This window comes from Misgurnus anguillicaudatus, chromosome 12, assembly GCF_027580225.2.
Source record: "Misgurnus anguillicaudatus chromosome 12, ASM2758022v2, whole genome shotgun sequence".
Classification (NCBI taxonomy): domain Eukaryota; kingdom Metazoa; phylum Chordata; class Actinopteri; order Cypriniformes; family Cobitidae; genus Misgurnus; species Misgurnus anguillicaudatus.
In genome coordinates, this window is record NC_073348.2 from 26,408,655 (window position 1) to 26,421,360 (window position 12,706).

At 37.7% G+C, this 12,706-nt stretch overlaps 1 protein-coding gene across 2 annotated transcripts in view; it reads left to right on the forward strand.

Moving 5' to 3' along the window:
- The window catches only part of mtus2a (microtubule associated tumor suppressor candidate 2a), a 92,306-nt gene that overhangs the window by 58,864 nt on the left and 20,736 nt on the right, over positions 1-12,706 (forward strand). The gene's annotated exons all lie outside the window — the stretch shown is intronic.

The following is a 12,706-nucleotide window of genomic DNA, read 5'->3' on the forward strand; positions in this document are numbered from 1 at the left end:
ATTTAGTGCATTAAACAACTAAAGTAAAACAATTAAGGCTATTCATGTTTTTTTCCTATCATGATTATACACAAGGACTTTGCTTTAAGTCACAAAATAAACTTTTCGTTTGATCAAAATGGGCTTCTTATGTAACTAGCAGCATGAGTCAACACGAATAATCCTCAGGATGATCAGAGACTGCTCCGTTCTACTGAAGTAAACTTCAGTCTGCTACATAAGACAGGCCGTCTTTGATAGCTGGCATCTGTGTGTGCCTGCATGTGTTTTTAATGTGACCTACATATACGTGATGTTGGCCGAGCTTCTCCCGGTAACAGTTGACGTGGCTGCAGATTTAGGCATCTGGAGTTTTACGCGTCACTGGATGAGTTATGTCATCACTTCTTCTTTTATGGAATCGCTTGGAAAGTGGAATCCCTTAGCACTCAGATGTGTGAATATCAGGCAAACAGACATGCAAGTGTAAAGTCTTTAGTATACATTGGCCGCTTTTTCAAGATGTCAAATAAATCTTTGGTGTCCCCAGAGTACATATGTGAAGTTCTAGCTTAACCTCTTGAAAAGCACCCCCCCCTCTGGCCCAAACCATGACAAGACCTACTTTCACTAAAAGGGCTGTTTTTACTAAACCATAATTAAGTATAAGCATAACTGTGGTATCATTAGATAGAAGACACTTTGAGCTTCATTTTCCAGGTTTTAAAATTATTTTAAGATAAAAAAATGTAAAAAGTTAGAGAGGCTGAAGTACATCGTAATAATTTTTTTTTGCATAACATCTTTTATAATACTAAAAATCTTAATGATAAATATGTGTGTGCAACCTAGAAATGCAATGCAATGATGCCAAAGCCACAAGTCTAAAGAAGATTTCATGTTTGAGGTCAATAGGCCCAAAAATGAGATTCTTGCAAGAGTTTTTGTAAGACTAGTGCCTTTTCTAAGTGCCAGTCAGCCCCAAAATAAAAGTCTTTTTATTTATATGCATACACGTTTGTTCTTCTTATTATTTATCCTTATGTAAGCGTATAAAATGCAGTTTCCACACCAGGAAATAAAACGTCACACAAAGATCGTTATCTAATTGGCTACATGTTCTGTCTATCAATATTTTCCATGAAGTCACTGGAGGAACGAGCGAGTCAGATGACGTCACGATATTTGACAGCGCTGTTTGGATATTATGTATTATACTCCCGCCTACTTTTAGAAACAATGTTTGACCACGGTTTTGAACAAGAGTGTAATCTCATATACAAGTGTTACGATGTAAATAGTCCTCAGATTGTATATTATACTATTACAAGACGTGCATGTGAAATCTGATTTAAACAATAGACAATATATCTATATTTCACGGATTATACGCATTTGTGGACAAAAATGGTCATTGAATGTATTTTATTGGAGAGTTTTTATGGGTTATTCACACATCTGAAAAAGACTGGATTTGATTTGCGATCGTTATATCAACACAAAGGTAAGGAGTCTCGTTTATATTTTGCATGTTGTCATCTGGACTTCTGTAACAAAATACTGTATTTATGATGGTAGAGCATCTGTATTTCAAAACAGAGACCATACACTGATGCTAAACCTGTTGACCTTTTAAACGATGTATAGTAATGTTAATATTATTCATGTTTGTAGACAGTAGGCTATATAGATATTGTTAGCAGCGTTAAAAAAAACTGACGTCTTTCAAAGATCAATCTAGTAACTTAGTTTTCTGCAAGCATGTGAAAAAATAGGTCATTGAAATTTGTCTCCCCTTGTGATGTCAAAATGGGATCTTATTACAATAATACTGCCACTTAAAGACGGGGTGCATGATTAAAAAAAAACACTTTGGAAAAGGGAATCGAGCTGAGTAACAAAACACACTTGTAGCCAATCAGCAGTAAGGGGTGTGTCTACTAACCTAATCGTTGCCTGGGTTGCGTATGTGTGGGGCGGGTCCACATTGGCTTTCAGAGATCATGCACCCCGCCTTTAATCTGCACTATCCAACCACAGCACTGCCATTTAGTGCATAGAGAGAGAGAGAGAGAGAGAGAGAGAGAGAGAGAGAGAGAGAGAGAGAGAAAGAATTGACAGCACAATTAAGTTTCAATTTCAACAAACCACCATTATGGTGATCAGTGTTTGCATTTCATCAGCTCATTTACATTTTAAACAACACACTCAAAAACTGCAAATTTTTGCTCACACCTTCAAAGTTTAACATGCTATTATAAATTATCTATATGGTATTTCGCGCTCAAACTTCACATAGGTACTCTGGAGACACCAAAGATGTATTTGACATCTTAAAAAGTCTTGTGAAATGTCCCCTTTAAAGCTCTTCACTGAACTTTTCATAGTAAAATAAAGTATTCATATTTAAGAACCTACTACCGTGATCATGAGTAGGGTGTGTATAATATTCTGATAGATCGCAGTAGAACCATGCCATACAGAATATGCATGCATTTTATGTGTACTGCATCTGTATATATGTGACAGAGTCTGTGAAATCCCAGCTTAAGTCATTTTTTTGTGATTTACATTAAAAATTCCTACATAAAGAACATTCTGTGAAAATAAAATCTTGATATTTTTAATATTAACTGAATAAGACAAGAAATGAAAGAGAAATCAATGATTGAAATCAAACTTTGATGCTCTAAATCTCAGACTTATTTCTACTGAAATGATAACAATGTCAGTTTCAGTGTCATGCTGATGTTATGCAAATTGAACGGCCAAATGAATAAACCAATTTCTGTTTAATTTAGTTAAACAGCCTCTAAGTCACAGGTGTAAATGTGTTTTCCTCTCTTCTCTGAAGTGTTGTTAATTGTGGACCCATTGTTGATCTGATTTATTTTAATTGCATATTGACTGTGTGCATGCCTGGGCCCTGGAGGACAAAGTGTCTGCTCTAAATGAGGTATGATTAGGTATTGGCTGTCACCAATGTGACTATGCCATTATATAACCACCATTATCATATTTTAATGATTATTATGTGAGTTTATAGCATTTCAAAGTATTAAGTCCATAAAGAGCCACATGCTTTCCCTTAGGTAAACAAGGATATTTGTCGAACATATGTGCACTGTACATTCGGTTGCTTAAGGCTTAGTAATGTCCCAGTGTGAAATATTGACCCTGGCATTTTGTAGATCCGTTCTCTACTGACAGCTGATCGATTTCTCAGGTCTGACCGATGCAGGCGGATCCTCTTGTAATTGGCTAAATCAGTTTGAATAGTGTGAATGATGGCAGCAAATACAACTGGACTTATTAAGCTGTCATTGTTTCTGGGGCTGCCTCAGATAGGCTGAGCAAAGAGTCAATATTTGCCTCTCATTTCCATCCGGCAGTTTGTTGCATTTTAGGAGATGAGATGTGTCAGTTCGCCTTTGGTAGTCTTGCGTTATTGCTGGATGTTGTTTAAAATATCCAAGGAACCTTTCAGATGAATAATTCTCCCAATAATGTCTTTACAAGAATCTTGAATTTATCATTATACCTCTCATTTACTGTGTTCATATATAGCTCAACTCCTAAAACATTGTATTAGAGTAACCATACTTCCTTAAAGGGATAGTTCACCCAAAAATAAAAATAATCTCATGAATGACCCTCTTGTGGTTTCAAACTTGTAAGACCTCCGTTCATCTTCGGAACACATTTTAAGATGTTTCATATTTAGTCCTTGTTGAGAGCTTGTTGACCCTTCATTGAAAATCTATGTACGGTTTACTGTCCATGTTTAGAAAGCATCATCAAAGTAGTCCATGCGACATCAGTGGGTCAGTTAAAATGTATTGAAGGCAGCATCAAAAATACATTTTGGTCCAATAATAACAAAAATTACGACTTTATTCAGCATTGTCTTCTTTTTCGCGTCTGTTGTGAAGCGTGTGCGCGAGACTAAAGTCACATGACTGCAGTGACGCGGATGACGTGTTATCCTCAGATATGTTTGCAAAGTTTTTTTTTCAAACTTACAGTGTGCATCTCCCTCCGACTGTAAACAAAGCCTGGGTGCACAAAAAAACAGTTGGGGCGCACCAAATAACACGTCAGCCGTGTCACTGCAGTCATGTGACTTTAGTAAAGAGAAAACAATGCTGAATAAAGTCGTAATTTTTGTTATTTTTGGACCAAAATGTATTTTCGATGCTTCAACACATTCTAACTGACCCACTGATTTCACATGGACTACTTTGAGGATGTTTTTATTACCTTTCTGGACATGGACAGTATACCATATGTAGATTTTCAATGAAGGGTCAACAAGCTCTCGGACTAAATCTAAAACTGTGTTCTGAAGATGAACAGAGGTCTTACGAGTTTGGAACGACATGAGGGTGAATCATTAATGACATTATTTTCATTTTTGGGTGAACTATCCCTTTAAAATGAGAATAGCATTGTCTCTGGCGTAGTGCTGATGTACTGCTAAAGAATGATATGAAAGTAAACCATGCAAAAAAAAAAATGAGTTGGTTATAACAAATTCCGTGTTTCCATCTCCGTTTCTATCTTGTTTCCATCTTCCATCTGTCTGTTTCTTTCTCTCAGCAGGGGAGTGAATAGTTAATAGCAGAGTTATTTTTGCTGCCGCTCGCCATTTGAAGCGGTCGGCCACCGACTGTGAGGTTCAGAGGGGACCGTGCGTCATCTGACCTTAACCAATACCCAAGCAATGCGACTTTATATAGAGAGATCACAGACACAACCTCACTTTCCGAGTCAGGGAGAAATAGATTAAAGCCTGGAGAAAACAATGCAATATTTGAGCATCTGTGGAAATATTATTTTTCACTTCTCTCTCTCAGGCACTCAAGTCATCACATACTCACTTCGCATTGCTTTATTTCGTCCATCTGGATGTAATTCATCTTTGGAGATTGCTAACTGTCAGTCGCTTGGTGTGAGCTCGCAGCTTGCACGCAGCATTGATGTTTGTGATCTCACGTGTCATCCTGTCATGGGATTGTGGAAGAAACACTTTTTAATTTTTTCTTTTCCTTCTCTCCATTTTGGTCTCTAGCGATACCGCTCTAGCATATTGTCTGTAGTGGGTCTTCGGTGACAGTCACGTCTTGAAAACAATTCATCTTCTGGCCTCCGAGATCTCTCAGATCTGCTCATCAAGTGAAATTATAAAGACGTCGAAATTAAAGGGGTTTGAAGTCGGGCTGTCCGAAAGCTAGTAAAATGCTTTTCATCCTACAGTGTGCAGTGACATGCAGGATGTATTTGTTTTCAAATAGACTAGATTTGTAGCACACAGACCAACAATATTATTTCAGATGTGACCTTTACAGCCACAGCAAGTACAAATGTGCAGGCTATAATACAGATTGTTCTTTGAAATATTTGTACAAATTTCCACTTTTCTTAATTATTTGTTGTTTTCTTTCTCAAACAACAGTAGCAGGGTTGACATGTTAAAATTGTACCCTACAGAAATGATTATGATGCCATTTCGACAAAGTTGATTGAAAAAAAATGATTGAATAGTTAAAGATCTCTTGACAGAAATGCAATATAATATACATAACTATATTATCAGTGGTGTATTAAGACCTTACATAATTAACTGTATTGTTTTTATTACCTTAGAATGAGACGTTTTTATCTACATACACCGCGGGTCCCCTTACATGAAAGTCACGGTCATGTTCCTACAGTAGCCCTAAACAGATAAACTGGTCTACAAAGCGCGTTTCACCCCTAAATTGTCTCAAACCATGACATCGTTGTCCTGTGGCAGCTACCGTAGCTTCTCTATGCGTTTCGAAATTTAAGTTGGTTGCAATTCACAATCTCACCACTATATTCCACTAAAAACCCACACTGGGACCTTTAATAGTTTTTTTTTTCTTTAGTTATGCATTTTTTTTACATTTTTCTATATTAGTACAGTAAAATCTGGCATCAGCTGTTTATTGATATTTTGTCAAATAAATATATACTGTATAATGGACACAAATAGCACCCATTTTAAAGAACCCCCACACACAAATAAAGGAAAAAATGACCTTTGGTCAAGGTGAATCTGCTTTAATTGATTTACAGTTTTGTGAATCTGTCTCTGTTACATTTAATGCCCCGTTGGACCATTGTGTCTTAAGGTCATTGTGTCATTCTGTACTTAAGGTCATTGTGTCATTCTGTACAGATATTGATCTCTTAACCCATTCTTTTGTTTTTTTCTTTAAAAGTGTTCAGATCAGATCAGTCATTGGGTAAAGGGTATGGCCATGGATTGTTCCTAACAGTATTTCAGCTTGTTTGGATAGAGATTTGAACACATAACATATAGAAAATTTGATTGGTGCTTGCATGTACAAAAACTGTTGTTAATGTGTTCTACAACTGAACATGTGTAGTTGTGAGGTGAGTTATGAAACATCCAGTTCCCACTTGAACTATATTGAGAACAATCTCTGTGGAGAACAGATGTGAATATTGTCCTGAGACTTGAGACTCGCACCTTTTACACAGCTGTTGAGATGATAGAGAAAGACCAAATGCTAAAATGTTCCATTTTCCAATTTTTGTTGTGTATACTACCTACTGTGCAACACATGAAAGCTTTGTATTGCAAACACTACACTGTAAAGGCAGAATTTTAGTCAATTTTTACATGTACACGAGGGTCCGCATACAGTGCGGTGACGCAATTTTCGTCATCAGAAGAGTTCGCGCACCACCAGATTTTTGAAACCCCTGTACATTGAACACGTAGGTCGCGCATGCACCTACAAGAGAATATATTATGTAGCCCAGGAGATGCGTTGCATTTTGTCGCAATCCGCTTGCGTTGAATGTCTGCGTACACATACAAGTAAAAAATATACTTTGCAAGGCTGCACGTACGACTGTGCGTATATGTTCGCGTACACGTAAAAAACAGACTATACTTTAGCCTTTAAAAATAAAAATATTACAACAGGTTCTTCACAGAAGAACTGTTTTGATTCCTCAAAGAACTGTTTCATTGAATTTGCCTATTTGAACGAACTTTTCATCACTACAAAAATATTTTGTGAAATAGAACATCAACCAGATTCTGAAGCATTTGGCATATTATTTTCTGACATACTTCTGAATACATTCAGTAAGTCCAATTTCACGTTTTATTTTTGTCATAGTATGTATTAAATTTGAAGAGTTTGGTTCCAAAACGCAATAAATCCATTTTGACTAATTTCAGTAAAAACGTGTTTGCTATACCAAGAAAGTGACAAGATGAAAACCACTATTTTCTAATCCAAACTTTCACATAGCATCTTTAGGTTATAATAACATTAAAAATTCAAATCCATAATTTTCAAAGATTTATTATAAAAACGGATTATTTTTTCCACAAAATGCAATAAATCTATAAATCCAAGTTTTTTTTAAATGCTATAAATCTATTGAATCAATATTTAAATGTGCATTCATCTTTGCCATGTTATATTCATTTAGTTGACTAGTGGTATACATCGATTAAAAAAATAAACAGTAATGCATTAATCAAAACATATTAATAACACTGTCATTGCTGCTGGGTCGTTGTGAGTGAACTTTTTCGACAGCGATCAGCTGTAAAATGTTTTGGTCCTGCTTGATTTTCGGTGACTTTGAGTAAAATAATGGAAAGTTGCATAACATCCCTGGGGTCAATGTGTTAACATGACAGAAGCTTAATGCTGTCGTGTGAGAACAAACAACAGCCGACATTTTTCCATCGCCCGAGTGGCTTACGTTTCTTTCCCACCACAGGTTTATCAATGCCATGTTTGTTGATCACAAAGTACAAAGCAGATGAGGAAAACTAGGATTCTGTGTGTATTCAACACGCCGCTATTGTTGTTTACAATGTGTTGAATGGTGCGCTGTGATTTGTTGAGCGTTTTTTTGCATTCTGCAGAGAAGGAGGAAAGGCGTTTATCGCGTTTTGGGAAAAAATGAGATGACAGAATAACACAGCGAATATCGGATGTTGCGTAAAATTAAGAATTTACTTTTTAATACTGACCTTGATACAATAATGATTTTGGTGGTAACTATTTTTTTTTATTACGTTTATTGCATTTTGGAACCCAACTCTTCATTTTATCCAAAGTGGAGCACACAACTAATATGCTGGAGCACTACATGTCCTATTGTATGCGCACTCTAGTAGTAATAAACGTAAACCCTTAAGAGAACATAAGAATTTAAAGAGGTGAAATGAGTGAAGAGGAAAGGAGAAGAGACAGGAGACAGAAGGTACAGTAGATAGATGCTGGCTATATGTAAAGGAATGGAGATGACAGAAGGAAGGTGTTGTACTGTAGAACGTGAGATGGATGGGAGCGCAGATGTCACCGCTGCAGCCCATCTCTGACTCATCTACACTGCTGAGAACAGATGGTTCAACATACAAACACACCACAGCACACATGCACACTTTCAATCATAGTCTCACACACCGATTACAGACATACACAATCTCACACACAGGTTTGTCTCTAGAATGCGTAAATCTCAAACCGAATGTGTTATATGTGTTTCCTTTGTTGCTGCCTTGGTTCTCTCTCTGTCTCGCTCTCTCTTTCTCTCTCTCTCTCACTGCTGACTCACAGACTCTCACTATAGCACTTTACAAGACTCTACTGCACAGAATAATGCTAATGAACTTTTTCTATTTTTACACACAAAGCAAATACAGGCTGTCTGTATGTATTTATGGAGACTAAGCTGCTCTGGCTTTTACTAACCTTTGTTTTCACAGCAGACCCAGCATTTATTTCTCTCAAAAATGATACTGCCAGTGGAGGCCGGTGACCTCCTTTTTGAGGGCGCTCAATGCAAAGTTTGTATGTAGCCAGTCATGTGTGTGGTTTGTCATTTTAAAATATGCGTTTGGCGCGTCAAGTGATTATATGTTTATCACGTGTCTTGTCGAAATAAGTGCCTGCTGCAGACGCTAAAGGGTCTTGCGTGTATTTTGTGAACGTGAGCGTCTCTTTTATCATAAACGGTTTTGACGCGTGTGCAGCAGGCACTTATTTTGACAAAACACGTGATGGACATGGTTCACATGACGCAACAACCACATATTTTGAAAACACCAGCAACACACATTACACTCCAAACACAATTTTTAATTTGCACCCCTCGGAAGAGCAGTCACGAGCCACCACTGGAAACTGCTGTTCATTATTTACAGTTTGTCAGTCCAAACTGGTATGACTTTCTGTAAAACACTAAAGTAGAAATTTTAAGGATTGTACTGAAGCTTTCAAGCTTCATACGGGACGTTCTATATTCTACACTGTATACCAGTGGTTCTCAAACTGGGGTCCGGGGCCCCCAGGGGGGCCGCGAGATGGTGCCAGGGGGGCCCCAGTTTTATGACATTTTTATAAAATACATTAATTTATCATGAATTCTGTGAAATTAAACCTAAAAAAATAAGGCAGCACTACTTTGTATAATTTAATGTTTTGTTTAATTAAAATCTGAAGTTTTAGATCTGTTTTTGTCATAAATTTTCTTTGGGGGGGGCGCGAAGGAATGCACCGTACACAAAGGGGGCCGTACGCTAAAAAAGTTTGAGAACCACTGCTGTTTACAGTACCCTGACCAACCAAAGCACTAAATAGCGTATTGCATGTTTAAATGTATTTAATGACTATAAATCTTTTCATTTGGAGGCTTTTGTGGTTTAGGTGGTATAGGTGAATTGACATTGACTAATTTGGATGCACTATACGTCGCTATGGGCAAAAGCGGCTACGTGGTATGTCTGCAGGTTTGTGTAAAACCTAAAAGAGCAGTACTTTATCAGTATAGACTGATCCTACCCTTGATTGGCCCACCTGATCCTGTCTGTGATTGGCTTAGGCACTAGCTGAGGGTCCGCATTAATCCTCACCTGAACAAGCACGGACTCACCTATCTCTGGAAGATAACCTCTGATGAACCTGCTGGTGTTGTGCTCAGAATACTACATGACTTAATCCGTTTCCCTAAAAGCTTTCACAGGATTTTTCTGCAGATGAGCAATCAGACCGCCTGATTGACTGGAGAAAAGCCAAGCTTTTCCTCCTCAAAATCCCAACCCTTTTCCAGCTCTCTCTTTCAACTGGCTTCCTTTTCGGTGATCCCCTTAAGCCTCCCAGAGTGAGAGCGACAGAGAGTGTGATCCTCCAACCTCTGCCAGACCAATTTGGCTTTTCCTGCGTTTCCATTTCAGAAATATAATCCAAAATATTATCCACACTTTCCAATGTGTATTAGGGTCAATTTGATATCAAGCATTGAATGCATTACTTGAATTAGTGGAAGCACACTAACGGTACATTCACACGGGGGGTAAACGTTTACGCTTCCGATTCACTTTTAATGGGTGACGTCAAGCGTTGCCGAACTGGGGTGCGTTTCCCAAAAGCATCGTTAGCCAACGAACATCGTAAGTTCCATTGTAACTAATATCGTTCAACGATTAGGTGTTTCCCGAAACCATCGTTCAAACGAACATTCGCAAACTGCATCGCTAACTTGTGTCGTTGGAACGACAGCTCTTCACCATTGTTATTATCATATGTAGACTTACGTTGATCATGGTTTTGAACAAAATAAGCAAAAACATGCAGTACAGTCTATATCCATTATTCTAAATATATTACAATTTTATTTTACGTTTAAATTTAAATGTACTTAAGACCCTGGGGAATCCCTGGGAGGAGTGACGTAAGAGGGAACTTGCCGTGAATTAAATATCTTGAAAATAACAAAATCAGTCTTCTGATGCAATATTTGTTATTTACAGCAATAATCCGACATTAAATCGATTTGCACATATTAATTAGTACTTCACCTCCCACGTGACATCATCAACTATGTTGTTAAACCAACATGGTTCAAACGACAAATGTGCGACAAAGTTACTATGCTTTCGGGAAACAGTCGTGACAAGGTAGTTTGTTTCTCCAACGATGCATCGTACTATGGCCGTTCAGCTACGAGTTACGTTGTTGTTTGGGAAACCCACCCCTGAATTGCGGATTCGTCAGCGTTGCTCGCGGCAGAAGTTTAAAATTTCTCAACTTTTCAAGCGTGATGAGATCGCCTTATGCAAATAACCTTGGCAGAGTCAGCCAACTACGTTTATGTGTTGCGGCCACTGTGATTGGCTGTTGGCCACGCTTCAGACAAGCCTTTCTTCAAGCGTTAATGTTTACAACCCATGTGAATGTACCATATCTATTCCAACATTGCAAATATTTGTAGTGCATGCTCGCAGTGTACTACTTAATATACTAGATGGTGCCCACTGCACTCTACAGTACTACAAACCAATCATTGAGTTAAAATTAACCAAAAGATTATAAAATTATATATTTGACCCAATCATATGTTAAAACAACCCATCATACACTGGGTTGTTTTCAACCCTGCGTTAGGTCAAAAAGGGACGAGGCCAGCCTGCTGGGTTGTTATTTAACCCATGCTGGGTTGTTTCAACACAAAATGCTGGGTTGTTGGGTCAAATATAAACACTTTCAGGGTTAATTTCAACCCAGCTGCTGGGCTCGTCCATTTTTGACTCAACACTGGGTTGAAAATATCCCAGCATTATTGAGTGTGTAGGTTAATTTATAACCTAATGGTTGAGTTCATCCCTATTTCACTGACATATTGCCGAATACATGTGTTTTAAAAATTTGAAGTTGCACATTAACACACACATTTATATGGGTTTGGTAAGACTAGGACCACACACACTCTAAATGTTGGGTTATTTTCAACCCAGCGTTGGGTCAAAAAGGGACAAACTTAGCCATTGTGTTAAATCAACCAATTAAATGTTAATATTTAGACCCAACAACAGGTTAAAACCCCCCAGGATAGGCTAAATTACAAACTAGCATTGAAAATAACCCAGCATTTTTAGTGCAAGGCATTTGTAGATTTAGTTTCGCTGGACTGCTGTTTAATTTATATTACTTATGGCCATATACTATTAGAGTTAAATTGGCTCTCGCGCTGGCATATGTGGTTGCGGTTCAGCAATAAGGGTTTGATTTACATAATGTTTACTTCCGGATGTCCTTATCGGCACCTCAGATGCTATGTGCTTAATAATGCATTGCATGCATGCGGCATCTCTTAATGTCAATGCTGTGTTCAGTTGGCCTGGTTACTGATCGCCTCTCCTGTGCCTTGCACTGGAATAACATCTGTCTTCATCACATTTCCCCTGTCATCATCACATTTCATCTTTTATAGGGGCTGTTTATTGCTGCTTTTGCTTGCTGTTGTAGAACTTGCGACCAGTCTTGGTCTAGATTCAAGATTTAATTGCAAAAAATATTTTTCATGTAACCTCTGATGTAAGCAATATCACAAGAGTAAGAGAGGTGTTTTTACAAATGCCAGCAAACGTGATTTATTCAAATGTTCAATAAACAAGAAGTAAATATTCTGCGACTTATTGTTTATTATGACTTTTTAGAGTTAGGGTTATGTGGTTCTTTCAGATGAATTTGAGGAGAGCTGGTCTAGTCCTGACTCAGTCTCACCATCAAAGTCTTGTCTTTGTGACTACAACACTTTCTACTTTTAGACTTTGCCATCTTTACTCTCAGTTGTCTTTTTGTGGTCTTGTCAGTGGTGATTAAATCACCTCTTTTATTTACCTCATAGTCATTTCTTTCTGTAT